This window comes from Pelodiscus sinensis, chromosome 10, assembly GCF_049634645.1.
Source record: "Pelodiscus sinensis isolate JC-2024 chromosome 10, ASM4963464v1, whole genome shotgun sequence".
Classification (NCBI taxonomy): Eukaryota; Metazoa; Chordata; order Testudines; family Trionychidae; genus Pelodiscus; species Pelodiscus sinensis.
In genome coordinates this window covers 50289065-50314561 of record NC_134720.1, presented here as the reverse complement: position 1 = coordinate 50314561, position 25497 = coordinate 50289065, and the positions used below count along the sequence as shown (strand labels likewise).

General features: G+C 52.4%; 1 long non-coding RNA gene across 2 annotated transcripts; it reads right to left on the bottom strand.

Annotated features, from left to right (window-relative positions):
• Nucleotides 1–810: 810 nt before the first annotated feature.
• LOC142830817 (uncharacterized) lies at nt 811–25497 on the bottom strand. Of its 2 annotated transcripts, none has more exons than XR_012906324.1 (3): nt 25431–25497; nt 7767–7937; nt 811–1133 (listed from the first exon to the last, which is right to left on the bottom strand). It is a non-coding gene; the product is annotated as an uncharacterized LOC142830817 (long non-coding RNA). The 2 variants fall into 2 exon arrangements; XR_012906325.1 differs by lacking the exon at nt 811–1133 and adding an exon at nt 4384–4873.

Below are 25497 nucleotides of genomic sequence, written 5' to 3'. Positions count from 1 at the left end.
GTAGTTGTAGTACAGTGCATTCCTGTGCTAGTTTTAATCTAGTTTAGGTAACAGTGGCACAAGTTAGCAATCAGAATGCATACCCAGGCTGCCCAGCTAGGCTAGTCTGTGATGAAGCCTTTGCCACCACTGTCCGGCTACGGTAGACTGTCATGTCTAGACTGTCATGATTTTCCGGAAATGCTTTTAACGGAAAAGTTTTCCGTTAAAAGCATGTTCGGAACAGAGCGTCTAGATTGGCACGGACGCTTTTCCGCAAAAGCACTTTTAGGCCAATCTAGACGCGCTTTTGCACAAAAAAGCTCTGATCGCCATGTTCGTGATCGGGGCTTTTTTGCGCAAAACTAATCTCAGCTGTCTACACTGGCCTTTTTGCGCAAAAGGGACTTTTGCTCGAACGGGAGCAGCATAGTATTTCCACAAAAAGCACTGATTTCTTACAGTAGGAAGTCAGTGCTTTTGCGGAAATTCAAGCGGCCAGTGTAGACAACTGGCAAGTTTTTCCGGAAAAGCTGCTGATTTTCTGGAAAAACTGACCAGTCGAGACACAGCCTCCATGTGTGCTTTACTGTCTTTGGTTACCAGTGCTACAAATCACACTGTCACTTGCAGTATGTATAGACATACCTGCGGAACACAGGCCAGACTGTGGGTTATGCTCACTTCCAATGGCAAGTGAGATAATTTTGCATGGGCAGTGGGTGACGCTTCCCCTGGGGGAGGCTAGCTCCGTGTCCAGTCTTCACCATAGCATTACTGACCCTGTCCACACTCCACCTCAGGTCCCGTCCCCCCCCAGCCTCCGTGCTTCACTCCTGCTGCTGCTGCTCACCACATCCTTCTCACTCCTCCCCCCACTGCTCGCTTCCTCACGTGCTGCCTGCCACTTCCCTCCTCACCCCTGGCACAGCGGGGATGGAGCATGTGGCGGAGAAGAGGGACACAGCAAGTGGTGGGGACTTACTGAGGAAGGGATGGGGGGGAGGGAGCAATAGAGTAAATGAGGAAAACTCACCAGGAAGCACAGCTACAGCAGGAGGTTAGGGTCTTGGGGAAGAGACGGTGCATCCATGAACCAGGTGGAAGGCAGTGATGGCCGCCCCCTGCCTATCACACTCACCACCCTGTGCAATCTTGAATTTAGATGGCATAAAAAGTAAGAGCCGTGGCACATAAGAACGCCTAGACCAAAGGCCCATCTAGCCCAGTGTCCTGTCTTCTGACAGTGGCCAATGCCAGGTGCCCCAAAGGGAATGAACAGACCAGTGATTTATCCCTCATAGACTTGGAGGGTGCCTCTAGACTGGCAAGATTTTGTCTAGGGTGCCTCTAGACTGGCAAGCTGTCTACACTGGCCGCTTGAATTTGCGCAGGAGCGCTGACTTTGTAATGTACAAAATCAGTGCTTTTTGCACAAATACTTTCCCACGCCCACTCGGGAAAAAGCCCTCTTGTGTAAGAATACTTGTGCAAGCGGGCCAGTGTAGACAGGGAAGAACTGTTTTGAGCAAAAAAGCCCCGATGGCTAAAATGGCGATCGGGGCTTTGTTGCGCAAAATCGCGTCTAGACTGGCCACGGATGCTTTTGTGCAAAAGTACTTTTTGTGCAAAAGCATCCATACCAATCTAGATGCGCTTTTGTGGAAATACTTTTAACGGAAAAACTTTTCTGTTAAAAGTATTTCCGCAAAATCATGCCAGTCTAGACGCAGCCATAGGCTTTTAAGGTCAGAAGGGACCATTATGATCATCTAGTCTGACCCCCTGCACAACGCAGGCTACACAATCTCACCCACCCACTCCTGAAATAATCCGCTCACCTATATCTCAGATATGGTTTAAAGACCCCCAAGATGCAGAGAATCTTCCAGCAAGTGATCCGTGTCCCATGCTACAGAAGAAGGTGAAAAACCTCCAGGGCCTCTGCCAATGTACCCTGAAGGAAAATTCCTTCCCGACCCCAAATATGGCGATCAGCTAAACCCTGAGCATGTGGGCAAGACTCACCAGCCAGATACTATAGAGAACCTTTCCTGGGTAACTCCTATCATCCCTCCATTGGCCAATTTACCATTGATAGTGAAAGGTCAATTAGTTACCAAGATCATGTTATGTCATCAAACCATCCCCTTCATAAACCCATCCCTTGTCACCCATTCCTAGCTTCTGACAAACAGAGGCTTGGGACACCATTCCTACCCATCCTGGCTAATAGCCATTGATGGGCCTAACCTCCATGAATTTATCTAGCTCTTTTCTGAACCCTGTTAAAGTCCTGGTCTTCGCAACGTCCTCTGGCAGGGAGTTCCACAGGTTGACAGTGAAGAAAAACTTCATGGTTTGTTTTAAACCTGTTACCTATTAATTTCATTTGGCAACCGCCTAGTTCTTGTGTTATGGAAAAGAGAAAATAACAGTTCTTTATTCATTTTTTCCACACCAGTCATGCTTTTATAAAACTCTATCATGGACCCTCCTTAGTCATCTCTTTACATGCAGATGACAGATTCCATTATACACACTAAATAATCTTTGCTGTTGGTAGATCCTATTCTGTACAAAACAGCTAAGATTTCACAGTGCAACCTGTATAAATCCAGTACATTTTAGCTGACAACACTGTCGAGAGCCCATTAGGCATGGCATTCTTCAAACAGAGTGGCTACGTCTACACTGGCCCCTTTTCCGGAAGGGGCATGTAAATTTCACTAGTCGTCGTAGGGAAATCCGCGGGGGATTTAAATATCCCCCGCGGCATTTAAATAAAAATGTCCGCCGCTTTTTTCCGGCTTTTAAAAAAGCCGGAAAAGAGCGTCTAGACTGGCCCCGATCCTCCGGAAAAAGTGCCCTTTTCCAGAGGCTCTTATTCCTACTTCCTCTTATTTCTTATTCAAAGTAGGAATAAGAGCCTCCGGAAAAGGGCACTTTTTCCAGAGGATCGGGGCCAGTCTAGACGCTCTTTTCCGGCTTTTTTAAAAGCCGGAAAAAAGCGGCGGACATTTTTATTTAAATGCCGCGGGGGATATTTAAATCCCCCGCGGATTTCCCTACGACGACTAGTGAAATTTACATGCCCCTTCCGGAAAAGGGGCCAGTGTAGACGTAGCCAGTGAGAAGCAATCCCCGTCTCAAACAGCTTAATCTATAAAATGTCACCCCTATCTGGAAGTGTAGACATATCCTTACAACACCTTCTGTCAGTGGCACCTATCACTTCATTTTCTGTGACATCACAATTCCCTAGGACGTATTAGTCACTATATTCTCCATCTCTGTGGCATTAATTCCCCGCCCACTCTGTACCGGAAGGCTGCAATGTAACAACTTTAACCAACTCAACATGTAAGTAGAGAGTGTGACAGAAAAAGGAAGATTGCATCTGCCTGACATGCAAATCAGCTAAATCTGCAAGGGGCTGGAGTTTAAATCTCTCACTCAGGGTTTTCCAGGAGGAGGCGTCAGAACCTCTATTTTTAATTTAAAAATCATAAAAACTGGTTTTTTGGCCCAAAATATAAGGCAGGAGGCAGATCTTCATAACCCACGAGTTGCTTGAGCTGACAAATGCAGAGAAGCTGTGAGCATAGTTAACATTCCCTTGAGATGAAGGGGAAAGAATTTCTCACTTTTCTTGTCGCTATTATTTTATTCTTTCTGGGGATTTACAGCGGATGGAAAAGGGCAAAACTGTAATTCAGCACAGGCTTGTCTTTACTAGAACACTAAATTGTGTCTAACAATGTTTTTAATTATGGTAGAGGGCCTGCTGCTGGCCACGTCTGACTCAACAGGGCACAAAAGGACAAGCCGTGGTCAAAGCAAGCATCATGTTGCAAGTGGTGGGTAGACCGGGAGGCCAGTAGATTTTCTCCTGAACTAACTGACAAAATGTTGACTATCATTTGCCCATGTCTGTGCTAGGGATGTAAAATCCCATTTCATTGGTTAACCAGTCAACCATGTTTAACTGGTTAATTGATTAAAGAGGGACAGGTGGGGGGTGCCTGGGTCGGAGCTGCTGTAGCCTTGCCAGGGCAGTCCCTTCCTGTGCCTCCCCTCATCCCCCTCAGATGCAGGCAGGAGCTGTTTCTGCCCAGCCCTATCTGTGGTGGGCCCAGGTGCATTGCAGTCGGGGCTTCGGTTGTTGCGCCCAGGCCGGCTGCGGCCAAGACAACCGGAGCAGCCTCTGCCTGCGACAACCCAGGCCCGTTGCAGGCAGGGGCTGCTCTGGATGAGCAGCCCCTGTCTGTGGCTGGCCTCCTGTGGGTCTGGAGCAGCCCCTTGCCCACAGTAGTCAGGGAACTACTCCAGCCCCCACCAGCTAACCTTTCACATCCCTAGTCTATGCCGACTCATCACCATCAGTCAGCTAGATCAGTGGTATATTGAGGCTTACAAGCAGCAAGGGGCTCTTTAAGGTACCTCCTGCAGGTCTGTGTAATGTAATTAGTAACCAATCAGGATGACCAATTGTAGCTGATAAAATGATACTTGGCCAGTCATTTTGCTTCAAGAATAATTATAGACATATAAAATAGTAAATGAAACAATGAATTCACACTGCTTGGTTCTTTGGGGTAATGTTGTTTGCTACTTTGGCTTCTGAACCACTGAGGTCTGAGTATTGCTGAGCAAGGTAGTTGCAGAAGTGAGGAAATGCAAACCTGGATTTGCATACAGCAGGTTTCACATGTCGGAATTAGTTCGCTCTCTGGTCCATATTCACTGGTGTCATTGTTTAACCTTGACAGCTGGGTGTCCAGAAGGCAACAATGCCAGGTGTTTGGCTGCATGGTACACAGGGAATTCCTGTCGCTGGCTTGTGCCTAGGGTTGTACCAAATTCATGGTCCATTTTGGTCAATTTCACAGTCCTAGGATTTTATGCATTCATTATTTCAGCTATTTAAATCTGAAATTTCAGTGTTGTAATTGTAGAGGTTCTGACCCAAAAAGGGGTGTGTGTGTATGGGGGGGGGGTCATAAGGTTTTGTAGGGGGGGGTTGTAGTATTGCTATCCTCATTTCTGTGCTGCTGCTGGAGAAGGCACTGTCTCCAAGGTTGGGCAGCTGGAGAGCGGCAGCTGCTGCCTGGGAGCCCAGCTCTGAAGGCAGTCACAGCCAGCAGCAGCAGAGAAGTAAGGATGGCCTGGTATGGTACTGCTACACTCCTGTGCTGCTGCCTGCAGAGCTGGGCCCTAGGTCAGTAGCTGTCACTTTCCGGCCACCAGGCTCTGAAGAAGTAAGGGTGGCAATACGGCAATTGCCCTAAAATAACCTTGTGACCCCTTGCAACTCCATTTTGAGTCAAGACCCCCAATCTGAGAGAGGCTGGTCTCCCCCTGAAATACATACAGTAGAGGGTAAAAGCTCTGTAGCATGACCAGATTTCACACAGGGATACCAGATTTCACCATCTGACACATTTTTTCGTGGCTGTGAATTTGGCAAGATGCTATTTATTCACAGAGGCCCATCTACAGTACACCACCACATTGCTGGAGCTGGTTGTCAAGTTGGAAATTTTAGCATCATCTGATAATGCAGTTTGGTCTCATCTCACTGCAAGACTGGAGGGTTTTAACCATATTGACCAAGAAGTAACTGGATCCTAGAACACAGCAGATTTCCATGGAGGATTCGGACCTTTCTCGGTGTCTCTCTGTCTTAAAAGTTTCCATTGTTGTTCTAGTAGTACATTTTGTAATACATTTGCAGACCTTCTTGCTGGTCTTTATACTCCCCTCTCCTAAACTTGCTCATCCTCTCCCTCTAAAGGACAGCTTCAATCACATTTTACCGGTAATCTATTACTGTAACTATCCAGATATCAACTGTGATTAAAAGTGCATGTTCATTTTGTCCTCCTACCCCGCCGTGTCATTATTTACCCTGCGCTCATCTCTTTATGCAATAGTGCTGGAGCCCATTCACACAGAAATAATCTATAATAACTCATTTACTTTTCCCAGTCTATGCTGTTTGTTTATGTTTCTGCATTTCAAAAACCACAGTTAGAGAAACCAGACTTGTTAGTTTTATTTTGGGTTTCTAATCAGTTTCATTTCTGGCTCCTCAGTAGCTCATTGGTGTTTCAGTTCCCAGCTCTGCAGAGGATCATTTCAATCCTTCTCCTCAACTTTTGCTATTGAAACTGTTTTTCTGTCTTTAGAGAAAACGTCTACGTTGCTGTTATAGTTGTTGGATACCTAGCAGTCAATGTTCCTTTTAATTTTTTCCATCCGTGTGTGGAATACATTTTACTATGTGCACTGAGTCACGTGCAGATGTGCGCCACCAGTAGAGACACGCTGCCGGCTGTGGATACCGTGGGTGCTCTGCTAATCATCCAGGCAGCATTTGAATCTCTCCTTGGTGGCCGCCCAGACACACAGCTTACAGGAACACCACTGGGAGTATGTCTCAAGTTCCCCATGGCTCTATTCATCACGCGGAGATTTGCTGGAGCAACAAACCTGGATGTTGTCCCATGATGCCATTCATTGTTGTTAAAACAGATGGCATCGGATCAGAGTGAAGCCCATGATGCTGCATTTTGTAACTGCCTTAACATTAGTTGGGGTTGTGAATTGTGCTGCTGGGACCATTAAGGGCTGGGCTGCTCTCAAAAGGGTTGGCAATGTTGCTCTGTCAGGTGCGTGACACAACTGCTGGTAAAGCATAAGCACAGTGACAGCAGCAAAAAATGTCGCTTTGCCAACTTGTTTCATTTGGGGGTCTGGGGCCAAGCGAAACTGGCAAAAGGACTTTTTGCCCGCTCTAGATTGGGTCTCCGGGGGCGGGTTTGCTGGAATGGCTACACGGATCTAGTCACACTGACAAACCTTTTAAGCCCGTGTCTTTGGATGAGGCTGTCCCAGAGACAGTAGCAGAGAATGAAAGTGACAGGGTGGCAGCCAGACAGAACTTGCGGGTGGCAGGGACCGGATCGGTGTATTTCTTACTCCATCAGTTATTCTGAGAATGTTCTGACTGGGGGAGGGCAGCAGACTGTTTTCATGTACCAGCAAATTGTCTTTCTCTATACCTCTTCCTGCTCATGAAAGAGGGCAGGGAGATGAGTTGCTTTGGAACAGAGCACAGTACCCAAATGGAAAAGAAGAATGTTTTCATCGACCCCCCCCTCCCCCGGTCACTGCATTAACCCTGCTGCACTGTTTCATTGCCCAAGGCTCTGTGACACTGCATTACCTGCATGGAACTGGGGTACACCTAGCACTGCGCTGCTGTACCCCAAGGTGCTGCAGTACCGGTGTGGCATAATGAATTAGCGTCATGCCTCTGCATTACACCCTCAGCACAGCCATTACCCACCTCTGCTTCATTTTATCCTGAGGGTACTACAGTCGTAATGCGTCATACCCGCTCGTTCTGTCACCCTACATGCTCTGTCTTAGCATGACTTCACGCAGCTCCACCCAACTGCTACATGTGGTGCTGAATTACCCATGGGAAGGGAAGCTGCTGAGTCAGCCAAACAGCAAAGATGTGGCCAGGCCGGAATTTCTCAGGCATGGGATCATGCTGGATTCTGCTGAGGACAGACCCAGGCTTGTCTGCTGAGGTCCTCTGCCACCACTATTATTACAGTTAGGAGGAGTTAGCCCAGAAATGCTTGAGGCAGAAGTCACGTGATGCCCAAATTCATTCCTAAACAGTCTGGCCAAGGCACCAGCAGGTTGCTGCATTTGGTCTTTCTCTGCTTGCCTCAGCTCTCGTAGGGCTGCCAGACATGGATTTCACGTACCTCAGCAGTCGGATGTTCATACTTCAAAACTTGCTTTTCCTCACAGATGGGGAAACCGAGGCACGGAGCAGCAAAGTGACTTGCCAAAGGCCACAGAGGAAGGCAGTGGCAGTTAGTCTCAGGAGTTCCTGGCTTCCAATCCAGTGCTCAGTCCCTTATTTTACATTAGCTCTGGAAGAACAGGAGACCCATTTAATGCAAAGGGGAGATATGAAGACCTATTCAGTTATGAGTGGTGTGGAGCAAGTGAATAAGGAAGTGTTCCTTACCCCTTCAAATAACACAAGAACCAGGAGTCATTTCATGAAATTAATAGGCAACAGGTGTAAAACAAGAGGAAATACTTCATAACATGCATAGTCAACCTGTGGAACTTGCGTAGGGGGATGCTCTGATGACCACAAGTATAACTGGGTTCAAGAAATAATATGGTAAGTTCATGAAGACAGGTCCATCGATGGCCATTAGCCAAGATGGTCAGGGATGCAGTTTCATGCTGTGGATATCTCTTAGGCCATGTCTAGTCTACAGAGAAGATTAACATTGTGGTGGTCGATCTTTTGGCATTTGATTTAGCGGGTCTAGTAAAGACCTGCTAAATCAAATGCGGAGGGCGCCCCCGTCAACACCAGTATTCCTCGAACTGCGAGGAGTAAGGGAAGTCAATGGGAGCATTTTTCCTGTCGACCTCCCGCTGTGGGCCAGCAAAACTCGGCATCGAGTCCAGCTACATTCTTTACATAGCTGGAATTGGCAACCTTCAGCCCAATGTAGACTTGGCCTTAGCCTCTGACTGCTGGAAGGCGGGACTGGGCAGTGGGGTGGATCGCTCAATAATGTCCTGTTCCGTTCATTCCATCTGAGGCACCTGCCATTGGACATTGTCAGAAGACAGGATACTGACCCTGATGGACCATTGGTCTGACCTAGCATGGCCATTCTTATGTTATTATGACAGTTGTCAGAATTACTCTGGATCAGCGGTGCTATATTTATTTACATCACAAAGCTCCTCTTTTCGTTCTGTTTGTACAGCGCCTGGCACAAGGGGCTGCCCAGGCACTACTGTAATATAAATACAGCCTCATGCGCTGCAATAGTTTGAGGTAGCCAGGGAAGAATACCACATGCCTCTGAAATGTTAGGGGGGTAGGACAGAATTACCAGTCTTGGAACCTGGCTAGAGGAGTGGGAGTAGCAGTCTGATTCTTGGAGCAAAGTTATTTTGGATAATCATTTGGCCCCCATTGCTGGAGCAGCTAACGTCCCGATCTCTAATGTGTTTATCTTCACCCCACCCCTGCAAGACAGACTGGTGCTGTTGTCCCCATTTTACAGATGGAGAACTGAGGCCAAGAGAGGCAAACTGACTCCCCGAATCACACAGGAAATCTGTGGCAGAGAAGGGAATTGAACTTGGGTCTCCCAAGTCAGCATTCTAACCACTGGGCCATCCTTCCAACCCCAGAAGCATCAGCTGATCTATAATATCTGTAAATGCTCAGGACCTTGGTTTGATGTCTGTTTTGAAAGATTGACACCTCCAGCAAACACAGTCCCCTTCCCCCCGCATCATTCTCAGGCATTCGTTCAAGTACTGAGCAATCTAAGTTTATGCCCTAGTACAACTGTTGGTTTTTAAAGTGCCATTGAACTCGTTTTTGCTGAAACAGACTCACACGGCTACCTCTCTGAAACCTCCAGCTGGCGTGCTGGTGTCAGGGCCGGACCATCTGAAAACTGACTGAAAATAAAATAGTTCTATAGAACAAAACCATCTCAATTTATGGGCTTCCTGTATCTACCTCAACACCCTGACAAGGTCTAGCGCTGGGTGCAAATGAATGATACACGTGTGAAAAATCCTCACCCCCAAACTCTGTGTTTCTGTGGCTGGGTTTTCCCACTAGATGGCCACAACGAGCTGGATTTTGATTTTTGAGAGGGGAATCCCCACGGGAACTCCGATTTGCAGGGCCCTACCCTCTGCAGGTGCACACATGGAGGAGAGAGTGTCTGAGCAGCTGGGCAATCTCCCATCTCAGGAATGTGGGAGGGTCTCAAATCAGGGCGATGACCAAAGCTATAAAGTTTTGCATTTGCTCAAGAAGCCGCTGGGGTCCTAAAACCACTGTACCCACTTTTGGGAGCAACCCTAAACCCCGTGCCTTTGTACTAACACTGGCATCCTGTGCCTATGGATCTCTGGGAACCTATCGCTAGAACCTTCCCACATACCCAGAGGGCCAAGAACTAAACACACCGCAGAACAGGTGGGGAAATGAAAGGGAAAAACTGCTGAAGCACAGCCCCCCTCCCTGCCCCGCCACACTCAAAGAAATAAACCATCTGCTTCAACAACAGAACACCCACCCAGAAACCAACACAGCAGCAGCCTTAGCTGGTGGCACATGCTGGCATAGACACGGGGCAGAGCAGGATCATAGACCCACAAAGGTCCAGATTGGATATTAGGAAAAACTATTTTACTCGGAGGGTAGTGAAGCATTGGAATGGGTTACCTGGGGAAGTAGTGGAGTCTCTATCCCTAGAGGTATTTAAATCTCGGCTTGACAAGGCCCTGGCCGGGTTGATTTAGTTGGGATTGGTCCTGCCTAGAGCGGGGGGCTGGACTTGATGACCTTCTGGGGTCTCTTCCAGTTCTATGATTCTATGATAAGGGGATGGTTGGATGAAATAACATGATCTTGGTAACTAATTGACCATTCATTATCAGTTGGAAATAGGTCAATGGAGGGATGATAGGAGTTGCTATAGGGAACTTTCTGGGTGTCTGGCTGGTGAGTCTTGCCCACATGCTCAGGGTTTAGCTGATCGCCATATTTGGGGTCGGGAAGGAATTTTCCTCCAGGGTAGATTGGCAGAGGCCCTGGAGGTTTTTCGCCTTCCTCTGTAGCACTGGGCACAGATCACAGCTGGAGGACTCTCTGCATGTTGAGGCCTTCGAAGTATTTGAAGGCTTCAATATCTGAGATATAGGTGAGAGGATTATTCTAGGAGGGGTGGGTGAGATTCTGTGGCCTGCACTGTGCAGGGGGTCAGACTAGATGATCATAATGGTCCCTTCTGACCTTAAAAGTCTATGAGTCTATGAGAATGCAGAAGGTCCTACCTTCCGTCTTTATGGGGTTGTGCTGCACAGTGGATAGCTATTCCAATGCTTCATAGAATCACAGAACACTAGAACTGGAAGGGCCCTCGCGAGGTCATTGAGTCCAGTCCCCTGCTCTCACAGCAGGACCCAGCACCGTCTAGACCGTCCCTGACAGGTGTCTGTCCAACCTGCTCTTACATATCCCCGGTGACAGAGATTCTACAGCCTCCCTGGGCAATTTATCCCAGTGTTTAACCACCCTGACAGGTAATGTCCAACCTAAACCTCCCTCGCTGCAATTTAAGCTCATTACTTCTGATCTTGGGAGCTAGGATGGGCAGTAAAGAACTGCTTAGGAAGTTTGGATCTACATTATTTATGTGTGAACTGCAAAGCACAATACCAATGGCTTGCACCTCTCTATCTATCCCTCCCTCCCCACACACACTGATCCTTCACCATATAGAATCACCTGCCCAGCCTTTGACAGCCCCACCCAGGCCCATCTCTATCGCATGCTCCTCACCGTCATACTTGAACATCCTTTACTGTCCTGACATGAGGTTTAATTTTCACTGCGGTTGTGTCTAAACTGGCCTGTTTTTACAGAAAATCAGCCGCTTTTCCGGAAAAACTTGCCAGCTGTCTACACTGGCCGCTTGAATTTCCGCAAAAGCACTGACGATCTCCTGTAAGATTGTCAGTGTTTTGCCGGAAATACTATGCTGCAAAAAGTCCTTTTTGCGCAAAACTTTTGCGCAAAAGGGCCAGTGTAGACAGCTCAGATTTGTTTTCCGCAAAAAGGCCCCGATCGCGAAAATGGTGATCGGGGCTTTTTTGTGGAAAAGCGCATCTAGATGGGCACAGATGCTTTTCCGCCAAAAGTGCTTTTGCAGAAAAGCGTCCGTGCCAATCTAGACGCTCTTTTCCGAAAATGCTTTTAACGGAAAACTTTTCCGTTAAAAGCATTTCCAGAAAATCATGCCAGTCTAGACGTAGCCTGCTAGTTTCTGAAAGATCGGGGCCCCTTCTCTCCTTTTCCCGGAGAGCTGGAACTATGCTGGGCCAGCCTGAAAGACGACGTCTGGAGGTGGGAGGTCCGGCTCTCCCAGCTTACTCTGCTTGAAGTTTGGGAGTGTTGCCACTCCGATTTGGGCTGTGGATAGAGGCCATGGCGCTCCAGAGCTGTTGAGGCAGCACTTTATGCCAGATCAGCGATCCCCAAACTGGGGAGTATAGTCCCTTGGGGGTGTGTGGAGGAACATTGGGAAGAGCACAGCAGGGCCTGGGGAAGGGGAGGCAGGGGAGCCACCCACTTCTGCTCCAGCACCCCAGCCTTGGTGTCCCTACCCCGTCCGTGCTTCCTCCCCCCTCTCGTCTCCTTGCTTGGGGTGTGTGTGTGAGAGAGAGAGACTGGGCAAGGAGTGTGTGTGTGTGTGTGAGAGAGAGACTGGGCAAGGAGTGTGTGTGTGTGTGTGTGTGTGTGTGTGTGTGAGTGTGAGTGTGTGTGTGTGAGAGAGAGAGAGACTGGGCAAGGAGTGTGTGTGTGTGTGAGTGTGAGTGTGTGTGTGTGTGTGAGAGAGAGAGAGAGAGACTGGGCAAGGAGTGTGTGTGTGTGTGTGTGTGTGTGAGTGTGTGTGTGTGAGAGAGAGAGAGAGAGAGAGAGAGACTGGGCAAGGAGTGTGTGAGTGTGTGTGTGAGTGAGAGAGACTGGGCAAGGAGTGTGTGTGTGTGTGTGTGTGTGTGTGTGTGTGTGTGTGAGAGAGAGAGAGAGAGACTGGGCAAGGAGTGTGTGTGTGTGTGTGTGTGTGTGTGTGTGAGTGTGAGAGACTGGGCAAGGAGGGTGTGTGTGTGTGAGTGTGAGAGACTGGGCAAGGAGTGTGTGTGTGTGTGAGTGTGAGTGTGAGAGACTGGGCAAGGAGGGTGATGGTGAAAAGGTGGGGCCCACTGCACCAGATAGATGGAGTTGTTTTTGCAATGACAATACAGAAATGCCCCTCGCAGGTGTATAGGTCGGACCTGGGGCAGGTGGGAGACGGGGGCCGGCTTAGCAAGACGCAGCAGCAACAGGCCCATGCCACATTCTGCCGCTTCACTGCTTGGGTCTCTAGCGCGTCAGGCTAGGTGAGGGAATTGATTAGCAGGCGTGGCACATGGGGAAGCGCCACATGCTACTGGGTGACATTGGCACAAAGCGGTGGCCAGCGTCGGCTGCCCCCTGGCTGCGTCTGCTAGAGCAGACTCATCTGAGCTAGTTAGTGCTAAAACCTGCGGCGCTGCCCCAGCGTGAGCAGCAGGAGGGGCTCGCCAGCCTGGGGGCATCCTCAGTGTCTCGGCTGGGCTCATATGCCGAGAGACCGGTCCCGTTCCCCTGCTGCGGCTGGGCTCTGGGATAAGTGCCCCCTCGGGATCAGAGCTAGCGTGGGTACGTCTCCTTCGGCTGGAAGTGCCGCTGCACCCTGAGCTGCATACCATGGCCGCTTGGAGCTGGACAGAGATCGAATTAGCAATGGAACCCTCAAAATAGCTCTGATTTCAGCCAGCAGTGGGGCGCACTTGCTCCGCCATTGAAAATTAAGGCCCCATTGTCCGCCACACAATGGCTTCCACCTAAGAGAGTGGAATCATGGTGAGTGGGGGATGGGATTTACTCTGCCCCCACGTGGAAGAAGTCAGGGGTTCACATTGGGTCCCCGGAAATAAGCGGAGGCCACAGCCACAGGGATTCCTTATGGAGGAGCAAAAGGCTGTTCTAGCAATGCAGGCACCAGCCTGGACTTCAGGAGACCTGGGTTCAATTTTTGGTGCTGCCACAGACTCAGTGTGACCTTGGGCAAGTTCCTTAGCCTCTCTGGGCCCCGGCTGCCCATTTGCAAGATGAGGATAATACTGGCGGGAGAAGGTATGACAGGAATGAGGGCTAGATAAGCTCTGAGATTCCCCCTCCAACTGAGCTAGCAGAACTCCTCTGTGTGCGCACAGCACCCCCTACTGTATCACGCCTGTGCCACCTGCCGCACAGCACCCCCTAGCATCGCACTGGGTTATTACAGAATAAACACCATTTTTAGTTTATCCAGATCAGTAAGCCCCTCATCCCAGTGTAAGTGAATCTGAACAATGGGGCAAGGGCCCCCAAGAACCATTTCCCCTTGACACCTGCCTGGGCTGGTCCCATTAGTCATTCCCCACACATGCCCAAAGCCCTGAGCGTCTGAGAAGCAGCTCCCCTCCCCTGCCGCCAGCTTGCGTTTCAGCCCATTCTGCTCCCAGTGAGGCAGGACAAAGGCAGGTTGTTCAGTGCTCAGGTCCCCGCCGTGTTCCTCCTCAGCCCTGGCGGTCTGGAGGTAGAGAGAAGTGAGAGACAGATGGCTCCGCGGACATCCCCAGAACAGAAACGGCTCCCAACGTGGTCCCTAGGCTGGTGGTGCCACTGCAGCTGCTGGCCACCCTGGGTTACCAGTGTTCTAATTCCTGCACTTTGATGAAGGGCATCGGCCATCAAACTGAATTCAAAGAGCAGATGAAACACTCTCCAGAGCCATGTCCCACTCGCAGGCTGTCAGGGCAAAGCACGCGCCAGAAGCTGGCGTTGAGCATGCGTCTCGCTGGGTTCAACAGCCAGATCTCGCTGGGTTCAACAACCCCCCCTCATGCAAACAGAGCTGCCCCGAATGTAGGAGCAGCTGGGTCCAGGGTCCCTGACTGGGTGGGGAGGGAGAAGAAAAGGAGCCTGTCTCCTAGGCAGCTCCCATGCAGGGGGCAGGATCAATGGGGCCCAGGGTTCCTGGTCACTTTCAAAAGGGGAGTCTGGGAGCATTTCTCCGAGAGACACTAAAACCCACAGCCTCTGTAAAGGTACTAGACCTATGGCGCATGACGACAATTTGTAACCCGCTAGTCCTTTCTCCTGGGGCTGCAGGGACGTCAGCTGGCCACCTGATGGTGATTGGTCTCTTGTAACAGGTGTTAATCCCCTATGGCAGGGGAGGGGAACGTAAGGTCCGGAGGCTGGATCCAACCCCAAAGGCTCCCCCCAACTATTGTGCAGCCCACACGAGCAGTCCAGCCCCCCGCTCCTCTCCACGGAGGCTGAAGCACACAACATCTTCTTCACACAGCGTATAGTCAACCTGTGGAACTCCTTGCCGGAGGAGGCTGTGAAGGCTAGGACTAGAACAGAGTTTAAAGAGAAGCTAGATAATTTCATGGAGGTTAGGTCCATCAAAGGCTATTAGCCAGGGGATAGAAGGGGTGTCCCTGGCCTCTGTTTGTAAGAGGCTGGAGAAGGATGGCAGGAGACAAATCGCTTGATCATTGTCTTTGGTCCACCCCCCTGGGGCACCTGGTGCTGGCCACTGTCGGTAGACAGGATACTGGTCTAGATGGACCTTTGGTCTGACCCAGTACGGCCGTTCTTATGTAACGGGTACTAGCCTGGGCCCTGACAGGCTCTGGTGTGGGAGGGGCACATCAGTGTGAGGGTTTTGTTGGGTTTTTTTTTTGGGGGGGGGAAGGGGTTGGACTTCTCACTTGGGTGCGGCCCCCGACCCAAAAATGGTTTCCCACTCCTGCCTTATGGGTAAGGCTCTGCTCCATCTTGTATTTGGCCGGGGCCCTGATTTCGTGTCCCAGCCCTGAAGAAGGGCTCTGGGTAAGCTTGTGTCTCCCCCGGCCGGAAGCTGTTCCCTCCCCGGCCAGGTCTCTTCCAGTAACAGGACAGAGGGAACTGAACCATTCTTAACTCCAGGTGGAGCTCTCAGCGCGCGCCTTCCCTTTGCTTTCAGAGTCACTCCAAGCAGCACTCTTGGCTGGGCTGCTAAGCCCTCCAGGAATTCAAGATGAATCTTTAATTAAGGATTGTGTCATGCGATGAACCTCCAGGAACCCGTCCAACAACACCGACCGCCCTCCTTTTGGCCTCCGTCCTTTCGGCAGCAAGGCCCTCTTCCCCCAGTTCTTCAGAACTTGGTGCCAGGCAGAACACCCTGCCGGTCCCTACAAGGCTGTTCCAAACAGCATCATAACCCTGTCTTAATCCGGCTTGGGTCCTCCGCCTCTGACTGCAGGCTCTTGGGGCCGGGAACGCCTATTTGTGCCCTCAGCAAATAAGCCCTAATTAAGCATACTCAGGGCACATCACTCATGTCACCAGCCCCTCCTGCCCCCAACTCATCTCTGATCCCAGCATCTTGCAACACCTGCTGTTATTCCATCCCACAGATCTAACCCTGGGGGTTTTCGCCCCCTTCCCTTTGGCCGGCCAGCACTCAAGGAGTCAGGCCGCTGAACTGAAGAGAATGATGATGGGAACCCCTCTGGGTCAGAATGAACCTGGCAGGAGATGTCAGCAAGGTGATGCATTCAGCAGATGCGCCAGGAACCAGGACATGGGGGCTGTGTCTACACTGGCAAGTTATTCCGGAAAATCAGCTGCTTTTCCAGAAAAACTTGCCAGCTGTCTACACTGGCCGCTTGAATTTCCGGAAAAGCACTGACGAGCTAATGTAAAATCATCAGTGCTTTTCCGGAAAAACTATGCTGCTCCCGTTCGGGCAAAAGTCTTTTTCTGGAAAAATGTTCCGGAAAAAGGCCAGTGTAGACAGCAGAGATTTGTTTTCCGCAAAAAAGCCCTGATCGCGAAAATGACGATCGGGGCTTTTTTGCGGAAAAGCGTGTCTAGATTGGCCATGGACGCTTTTCCGGAAAAAGTGCTTTTCCAGAAAAGCGTCCTGCCAATCTAGACGCGCTTTTCTGGAAATACTTTTAACGGAAAACCTTTTCCGTTAAAAGCATTTCCGGAAAATCATGCCAGTGTAGATGTAGCCGGGCAGTCTGGCCTAGGAGTCACAGCTGGACTGAGGTCTGCCCCCCCAGGGGCGGGAGTTGGGGGTATCACAACCAGGTTCCATAAGCCAGAGGCCCAGAATCTGACATCACAACAGGCCAAATCCGTGTGACTGCCCAGATCGCTGCCAACCCCTGGGGTTAAAGAGGGCACTTGACCAATCAGAGGGGCTCTTGGGTGGGACATCCTGCAATGCCTCGTCTCCATAATGTTCATCCCTGGGTTCTTACCTCATGCTTGGGCGTGAGCCCTTCAAAGCAGGAAGTGTGGGTTTGTGCAGTGCCTCGCACAAGGGAATCTTAGCTGGGGTTTTTAAATATTGCACTCAGCGCACACGAGAGGAAAGGCCCCTCAGTCAGAGCGTGAGCTCTTGGGGCAAGGACACGTCTACCCCTATTTTGGGGCAGCACCCAGGGCCCTGATCCTGACTGGGCGCTCTAGTCCTATTAGCTAGTAACAAGGGGCAGGAGGCGGCGTGCGGGAATGAAAGGGAATCTCACCCCCTTTCCGCTGCCTCTTGCGCCGGCTGGCTGGACGCTCCGGCCCTGCACAGCCACACAAGGGTTTGGATGCGGTTACTGGGTGCCACCCACGGCCCCGTCGCGACTGGCAAACCCCTCGCGCGTGCGGCCAGAAAGCGCTGCGGGAAAGCTGGGCAGCGCCGAGGGGAGAGGTTTCCCGTGGCTGCCCTGCCCTCACAGGACAATGGGCTCTCCGGTCTGCCCACGGCCTGGTTTTGGGGTAGAGATGCTCTCGTACCCTGGGGACAGTGCCTCAGACGCAGGCCGTCCCCTCCCTGGAAAGGCTCCCATTGGGCTCTCGCCCTTCTCTGCAGCGGGTGGGCAGGATTAGCTGGGTCTCTCACGTCGGCACGGGAGCGGGGTAAGAGACACAGGAAGGCATCGCCTTCCCCAAAATGGCCACATTCCACAGCGCATCAGCCCCAGCCCCCCAGGTGGCCAGGAAGGATCGGGCTGGGGTTGGGCAGGGCTTGGCACCACGGGGGAGAGGGGGGGGAAAGGGGGGGGAAGGTTGATGAAGGGGCGGGGCCTCGAGTGAAAGGGGCGGGGCTTGGGCTTGCCTTCTCCAGCCACTGCAGCGCCCTGGGCATCGGCAGCCTCCGCTCCTCCCCTCCCTGCCCGTGGCGAATGTCGTGTCTCGGGGGCTGCGAGGCTTTGGTCTCGTTTCGCTTGTGGGAGTCAGGGGCCAGGGGCCTGGGATGGCCGGGAGGTCCGGCTAAGGGAGCTGCTCACTTCTGGCCTGAAACTCTGACTCCCAGGGGTGGCACCGCGGGCCGTCCTAGAGGGGTAGGGCACCTCTACGGTTGGGATACCGCTGGGCCCCACATTTAGTCGTGCCCCCTGCTGCATATGCCTAGCGCCAGCTTCAGGCGGCCCCAACCCCCGGCCATCTGCTCCGATGGCCTCCCGGCTCTAGCAGGCCCAGTCCCCTGGCACCCAGCCCTGCTCTGCCTCCTGGCCTTGGTGGCCCAGTCTCCAGGCCCCCTGCTCCATCTACCAGCACCTGCCGCTCTGGTGGGCTGCATCTCACCCCCTTTCATCCCCTCCCTGCCAGCCTCCCTGCTCTGGTCCTGCCCCCCGCAAGCCAGATCACAGCCCCTGCTCCCTGGCAGGGGATGAGGGTGCATTGGGCATCAGAATTCATCAGGACGGCCCTGTTTGCATCCAAGGGGATGTTTTGCTCCCCCAAGGTCTTTGTGCCCACCTGAGGGTGCCGCATCGCAGCTGCTTTTCCTATAGAAGCAAGGCCCTTTGCTAGAGTCTCATCCCCCCGCCTCCTCCTGAGCTGCATAGCGGTGTGCGAAGGGGAGGCCAGCTACCGTGTGAGATCCCTTTCACCTCCCTGCCTGCCCTCAGCTCTCCCAGCCCCCCATCCTCTCAGAGCGCTCAGGCGTGCTTCATGGGAGTGCTGCACGCACCTCTCCCGGGAGGCCTTCCAGCGTGGCCCGGCTCTGTCCCTGCTCCACTGTGGCAAATCTAACAGGCCAGCGGCGTCTGGCTCCGTCCCTTAGGGCCATGTCAGGTCAGGCCATTGCCTGTGCTCAGGGATCCCTTGCCGGGAGCTCAATTTGTTCACAGCTTTTTTGTACAGCTCTGTCAGTTTCTGCCCTACTTCCTCCGGCGTGCTGCAGTCCCCAGCCGCATGTTCCATACGCCACGCAGCCGTCTGCCTGTGCCATTCAGTCACAGAATCATCCACTCGAGGGACTGGACGGGCCCTCGAGAGGTCATCAAGTCCAGTCCCCTGCCCTCACAGCAGGACCAAACACCGTCTAGACCATCCCTGAGAGCTGTTTGTCCAACCAGCTCTTAGAAATCTCCAGCGACAGAGATCCCACAACCTCCCTCGGCAATTTAGTCCAGTGCTTAACCAGCCTGACAGGAATTTTTTCCTAACTGCCAATCTACACCTCCCCCTTGCTGTAATTTAAGCCCATTGCCTCTTTTCCTATCCTCAGAGGTGGAGGAAAACAAGTTCTCTCCCTCCTCCTTGTCACAACCTTTTATGTACTTGGAAACCGTTCTCACGTCCCCTCACCGTCTTCTCCTGACTAAACAAAGCCCGTTTTTTCCATCTTGCCTCAGAGGTCATGTTTTCTAGAGCTTGAATCGTTGCTGTTGCTCTTCTCTGGACCTTCTCCACCTCTTTCCTGAAGTGTGGTAACCAGAACCGGATACAATACTCCAGGTGGGGCCTAATGAATATGGATGAATTACGTCTAGGGTTGCCAGATGGTTTCAGAAAAAATACCGAACAACAAAAAACCACGCCAGTTTGTTGAGGAAAAAACCCCAGACCACACTGTGGCCCCTTTAAAAGCCACGTGGTGAGGCTTTTTGGCCCTAACAGGCTGCCGGCAGCCTCCTGCCAACTTGACTTCCCTGTGCCGGGCCAGACAGCTCCTCTGTAGAGCCCAGTAAGCACTAGGGTTGCCAGGCTGTCTCCGTATTGAGCCGGACACCCTGGAATTTTTGCCTCCTGGCCGGGGGGGGGGGGGGGGGGGGAAGAGGGAGGAGGAGGGAGGAGGGAGGAGGGAGGAGGGAGGAGGGGGAAGGAGAAAAAAATCAGAAAGTACCGGACATTTGAAGTGTCTGGTATTTTCTGAAATTTTTTTTCTGGACAGGAGGCAAAAATACCAAACTGTCTAGTTCAATACCGGACACCTGGCAACCCTAAATTTACTTCTCGTGTCTAATTTACCAAACTCCCGCTAATACACCCAGAGGCGTGTTTGTGTTTGGTTGTTTCTGCAACAGTGTCACACGGTTGACTCATATTTAGCATGGGGTCCACTAGGACCCCTAGATCCCCCTCTGCAGGTCTCCTTCCCAGACAGTCGCCTCCCATTGGGCATGCGTGAAACTGATTGTTCATCTCTAAGTGGAGTATTTTGCATTTGTCCTTATTGAATTTCACTCTCTTTACCTCAGGCCATTTCTCCAGATCCTTGTGAATTTTATCCCTACCCACCAGAGCACTTGCAGCCCTGCCAGCGTGGTATCCGTGGCAAACTCCGGACGTGCGCTCTCCAGGCCTCTAACTCACTGAGGAAGATGCTGAACAGAACTAGACTCAGGACTGACCCCTGACAGACACGAGCTGATGGCTCCTTCAGCATCGCCATGGGCCACTGAAAAGGCCTGCGCAGGAGCCAGCACAGGCTGGAGTCAGAAGAGGGGCTGCAGATCTGGCTGAGGGGGCCTTGGCAGAACTTAGCAAGGAGAGCCCAAAGCTCAGGCAGCAGGCACTTGTAGGTTGGCAGAACCGTGGAGCAGATGGACCCCAGGGCTGGGATTACAGGGAGATGGGGGAGCCCGGGCTGGGGTAGCAGAGGGCTATGGGGCAGGTGGAGGTGGTGGAGCCCAGGGCTGAGACAGCAGGTGATGCCAAGTGTCAGTACCTACAAGTGCTGGGGTGCTGGTGAAGGAGCATCGTGCCCACATGCCCTGGCAGCATCTAGCCCAGGTTCCCAGCGTCCTGATTTCCCACGTAGCTTCCTTCCTTCTGCCTGATGTCACAGCAGCCAGAACCGCTGTTCACCGCCCCTCTGAACCACACACTCTGCTCTCCCCTCTGGCCTGGAATTACCGCCCGTCATCAGCAGCCCCAGTCCCCACTAGGGGACCAAAGGATGCATGTGCCTATTTGGCACAAGCACATCCTTTCCAGCCTTCCCCTAGCGATGAGCTTTCCTGCCAGCTCTCTGCAGCCTCTCCTGGCACAGCCTGGGGTCCTCCCTCACCCTGCAGCGCTCTCCAGAGACTGTCACTCAGCACACAACAACTTGTGTTCCAACCCCCTTTTGCATGGGTCCAAGTCCGCTCTCATGCTGGTGCAGAAGTAGCTGCCACTGTCAGGCACTTACACTGTCAAACTGACGGGGGAGAGGCAAGAGGAGCAGCAAGAGGGATGAGATTGGGATTGTTCTCCTCCTTCCTGCGGGTAGGCCCTTTATCCCTCTCTCGCACCTGGCCTAGCACCTCATGGCCCGACCCGGGACTCAAACCCACCCACGTCCCTACCCTCTCCAAGCAGGAGCTCTGTCCACTAGACCAGACTGGAACCTGTCCCTCCAGCTTACCGCAGGTAGGCCATTTATCCATTTCTCACGCCTGGCCCAGCGCCTCCTCACCGGACCCTCTCAAGGAGGGGACTTGATAAATGTGTGTGAAATGACCGGGGGTAGGGAAGGAAGAGCCAGAGATCTTTTTCTCCCTGGCTCCCAATATAGGAACAAGATGCCAGTCTCTGAAACAGAAAGCCTGGAAATTCAAAAACAGACTAAAGGATTTCCCCCTCCCACACACACAAAATATGCCATTAGCCTTTGGAACTCCCTGCCACATGAAGTCAGATGCAAAATCTCCTAGGATTCAAAAAAGGGATTGGGCTGCTGACAGGCTATGGCCTGAGATGCCTCATTCCTAAAGCTCCCCGTCAGGGACTGTACAGGGCATGATGGCTATGGGGCGGAGATACCATCAGACAGAGAATTCCCTGTTCCCCCCCTCCTTCTCCCTGAACACAGGGAGCTATGGACGTAGAAGGAGCTTCTAGGTCGGCTCATCGGCACCTCCCGCTAAAGTCCCACCCTGACTGCGGGCAGCCCACTGCCACATTTCCCAGAGGTGTGGGGTCAGTTTGGGGGCCTCTCCAGCATTCCTTTGCTCCATACAATCTCTTATTCTAGCTGATGGTGCTAGCGCTTCTCAACCGGGAAAACAGCCCCTGGAGAGCAAGATGCCTACAAAACGGGATGTGTCTGGTTAAAGCCAAATCTCCCAATTGCCAGGCACAAAACTCCCTCATTCCGAGTCGTTTCGCCTTTGCTGGGAGAATTTCCCCCTCTCTGTTTGTATTGCTAATGCTTATGGGCTTTACTGCGATTGTTTCCACGTCATAACAGCAATAGCAGCTCGCAGCCAGAAGAGCATTTAAACATATGCTTAACTTTAAGAATAGGCTTTGGTTCCATTACAACCACTTGGACGGGAAGCAAGTGCTTATGTTGGTTGCTGAATACAAATAAGGAGTTGACCGGGTCTGGTGGTGTCTCACTACCGCCTCCTGCTGGCTACAATAGGTCAGTGCCGTTCACAGGGGAGAAGCCGGGGATGCAAAGAAGGATGGTGGCAAACTCTGTCTCCAAAGCGGTGCCTACGTGGTTGGCTCTGGGCCCCGGCACCTGTACATCATGCCTACCCTGCACACTAAGCCCTTAGAAAGCACCACCTGCCGCGTCCTAATCCTTTGCTAAATGCTCTGCTAGCAGCCGGCGCTGCTGGAGGCATTTCGGAATCCAAGCTTGTCTAAGATCTTTAACCGAGACTCAGAGTTAGTCACATGTCTGCAGCTTGCTGCAGGCCCAAATGGCTTTGGGGAGCACTGGTGAGAAAAGGGGTGCAAGATACCCAAGTTATTGAAACCCTCCCCAAAACTGGCCTCCCCCACACACTGGACAGGGCCGGCGAAGGGAGATTTACTGTATGCTAGCCTCTTCATTGCAAACAGTCCCATCTCCTTGCTGTTTGTTGTGGCTGGCATGTGCCCAGCCAGCTGGCGGCTCTGGATTTTGGCTTCCCAACAACGTTGATCTTACGAGCAGACCGTGCTTTAGGGCTGGTGGAGAGTACTACAGTCAATTGATTTTTTTTTTTTTAATTCAGAAAGACTCTGTAAACAACTGCCCCACTTCAAAATACTACACAGCCCCAGGTCAGTCTGTTAGGCCTGCATACTGGGTGAGTGCCAGGCTGTCTTTGCGGTATACAGAGCCACCAGTTGTGTGGGTTATCTTCCCATGGCAGCACAAGGCAGAATGTGCCGGCCGGGGACCACACAGCCACTGAGTGAAGTGAAAGGGATAAAAATATTTCAATGCTCCAGGGGAGATCAGAGTCCCATTGGGCCAGGTCCTACTCTGCACCCAAAGGAGTTTATCGTTCAAATGGACAAGTGGGAAATTGTGGGAGGAGAGGAGGAAAACTTGTCTGGCCCCATTTCACAGATGTGCAACTGACTTGCCCAAGTCAGGCAGTGAGGTAGCAGCAGAGCTAGGAACTGAGGCCAGATCTCCTGAGGCCCACTTCAGGGCCTGATCCCAATAAGATCAGCCCTACGGTCGCTCCCTAGGTCCTTCTCTATCGCCTCATCTCTGTGTGTTCACGCCAATACCATCTGTTTCGACAGTTAGAAGAATTTCTCTCTCAATGGACTGTACTGCCCCAGCACTGATGCTGTTCACTGGCTCTCTCAGTTCACTCAACATGGGCAGGTCTAGGACCCAGATTAGTCCTTGCTAGAGAGACAGGGTAGATGTGATAATCTTTTATTGGACAACTTCTGTTGGCAGAAGGTACTAGCTTTCAAGCTCCAGAGCTTTTCTTCTTTCCCCAGACCTCAGGAACTCAGTCCAGGAAAAGACACGGCCTCACCTTTTTGTCTCTTACACCCTGGGACCAGCAAGGTTACACCAGCCTTGCCAAGAGCTGTAGTCATTTCAGGTCAGTTTCACTTCCTGGTTTGCACCCACCCACCAGCCCTGTTTGCAGCGGGAGTCGCAAACACTGCAGGGAGGAGGGTGGTTAGGTCTGAATAAAGCAAAATGGTTCTCCATGAAATGGGGGGGGGGGGGGAATCAATCCAACACACACAGAAAACGTTCCGTTAATATCCGTGTGGTACACAAATTCCCGAGCCCTGCCTTCAACTACCCAGCTGTGTCCCATTAGCCAGAGACAGGCAGGTTATTGAGCCGTTTGGACCCTGAGAGAGCAGAGGAAGAACATTGCTAGGGGGTAAAAAAAAAAAGTTTGCCTGCTCCCCACTTCCCCCTGCTACCCCCTCGCCTGCTGGCTACGAGAATCGCAGCGGAACGTTAGAACAGAGCAGCGTTTATTACAGGCCCATAACGCTCCATTTTTAATTGTGCAGCAAACAAACAACCTGATTTACTCACCCAACTGAGCCATTCCCCACTTAACGCTCTTGGTTATAAAACCGCTATGGCCTGCTGGCCCAGCAGCTGGGCTTTATGAAGCACGCGGCGGGAATGGAGCGCGCTGGCCCCCGAAGCAAGGCTAGTGTGAAATGGGGTCGTTTCGGTCACTAGCTCTGGGAAGAACGGCCGAGCTGAACTGCGGATCTGGCCAGCTGCAGGCCGCAAACCCGGGGGGAGGGGGAGTGAGGGGAGGGCAGGGAGCTCCCAGGGGTATAACTAGACCTGGTGGGATGTAACGGGGCGGTGATGCCAGGGGTGCAGTGACCAATTGAACTAGGCGGTGGTCCCCAACATGGCGCCCACGGGGGCATTTGTGTGAGCCTGCCAAGTGCTCGGGGCTGGCCCCACCCCGGGCATGTGGTGCATGTGCAGTGCTGGCCCCAGGCACACTGCGCATACATGGTGCCAGCCCCGGGCACGTGGGGAGCGCCGGTCCTGGGCGCACGGCGAATTGGCCTCCCTGCCCCTGGGCGCGCAGCTATGGGGGAGCTGCCGGCCTTGGGCGTGCAGCTCTGGGGGGCACCCGCCCCGGGGTTGAAGAGAATGGGCGGCCCCGCCCGTGGCCACGCGGCACATGGGGTTACTGGCCCCAGGCACGTGGCTCATGGGGTTTGGCATATGCACAGCCCCACCCCTGGCCACGCGAGTGTCCCCACACTATGGCATCTGGCAGTTCCACATGGTTGGGGATCACTGAACTAGGGCATCCCAGTGCTTGGAGACTATTAAAAGTGGCCAGAACAATACAGTGCAGGGAGCAACCCCACATAGCAGGATGGGCTGTAGGGAGTGGGTAGGAGGGGTTCCCTCTCTAGCACCCCCTTGGGGCACTGCGCCCCTCGCAGCAACCCCAGCCGACAGGGAGATCCCAGTTGCAGGCTTGCTCCTTCCGAGCGCCACCCTGCAGACAGAGCCGGGTTGAGGCATGGGGCAGCGTAACAAGGTCAGCACCCACCTCACCCAAGCATTGGCCAAGTGCCCATGCCCGTAGGGCCCTGTGGTCTTCAGCTACGCAGTCCTCCGGCCAAGTCACACAGCCCTGTGGGAAATCACAACCCCTTCCGGGGTACACACCTCTCTCAGGGGCCCATCGCAGTGCCCTCTGTAGAGGTCTCTAAGTTTGGTTCCTCGCGTAGGAGCAAGAGAAGAAGGTATCTTGCCCCTAGCTCAGGGCTTTACCTCAATTCATCATTTTCAACAGCTCTCCACTGGTGCTGTCCCAGACTCCGCCACCCCTGACCTTCTG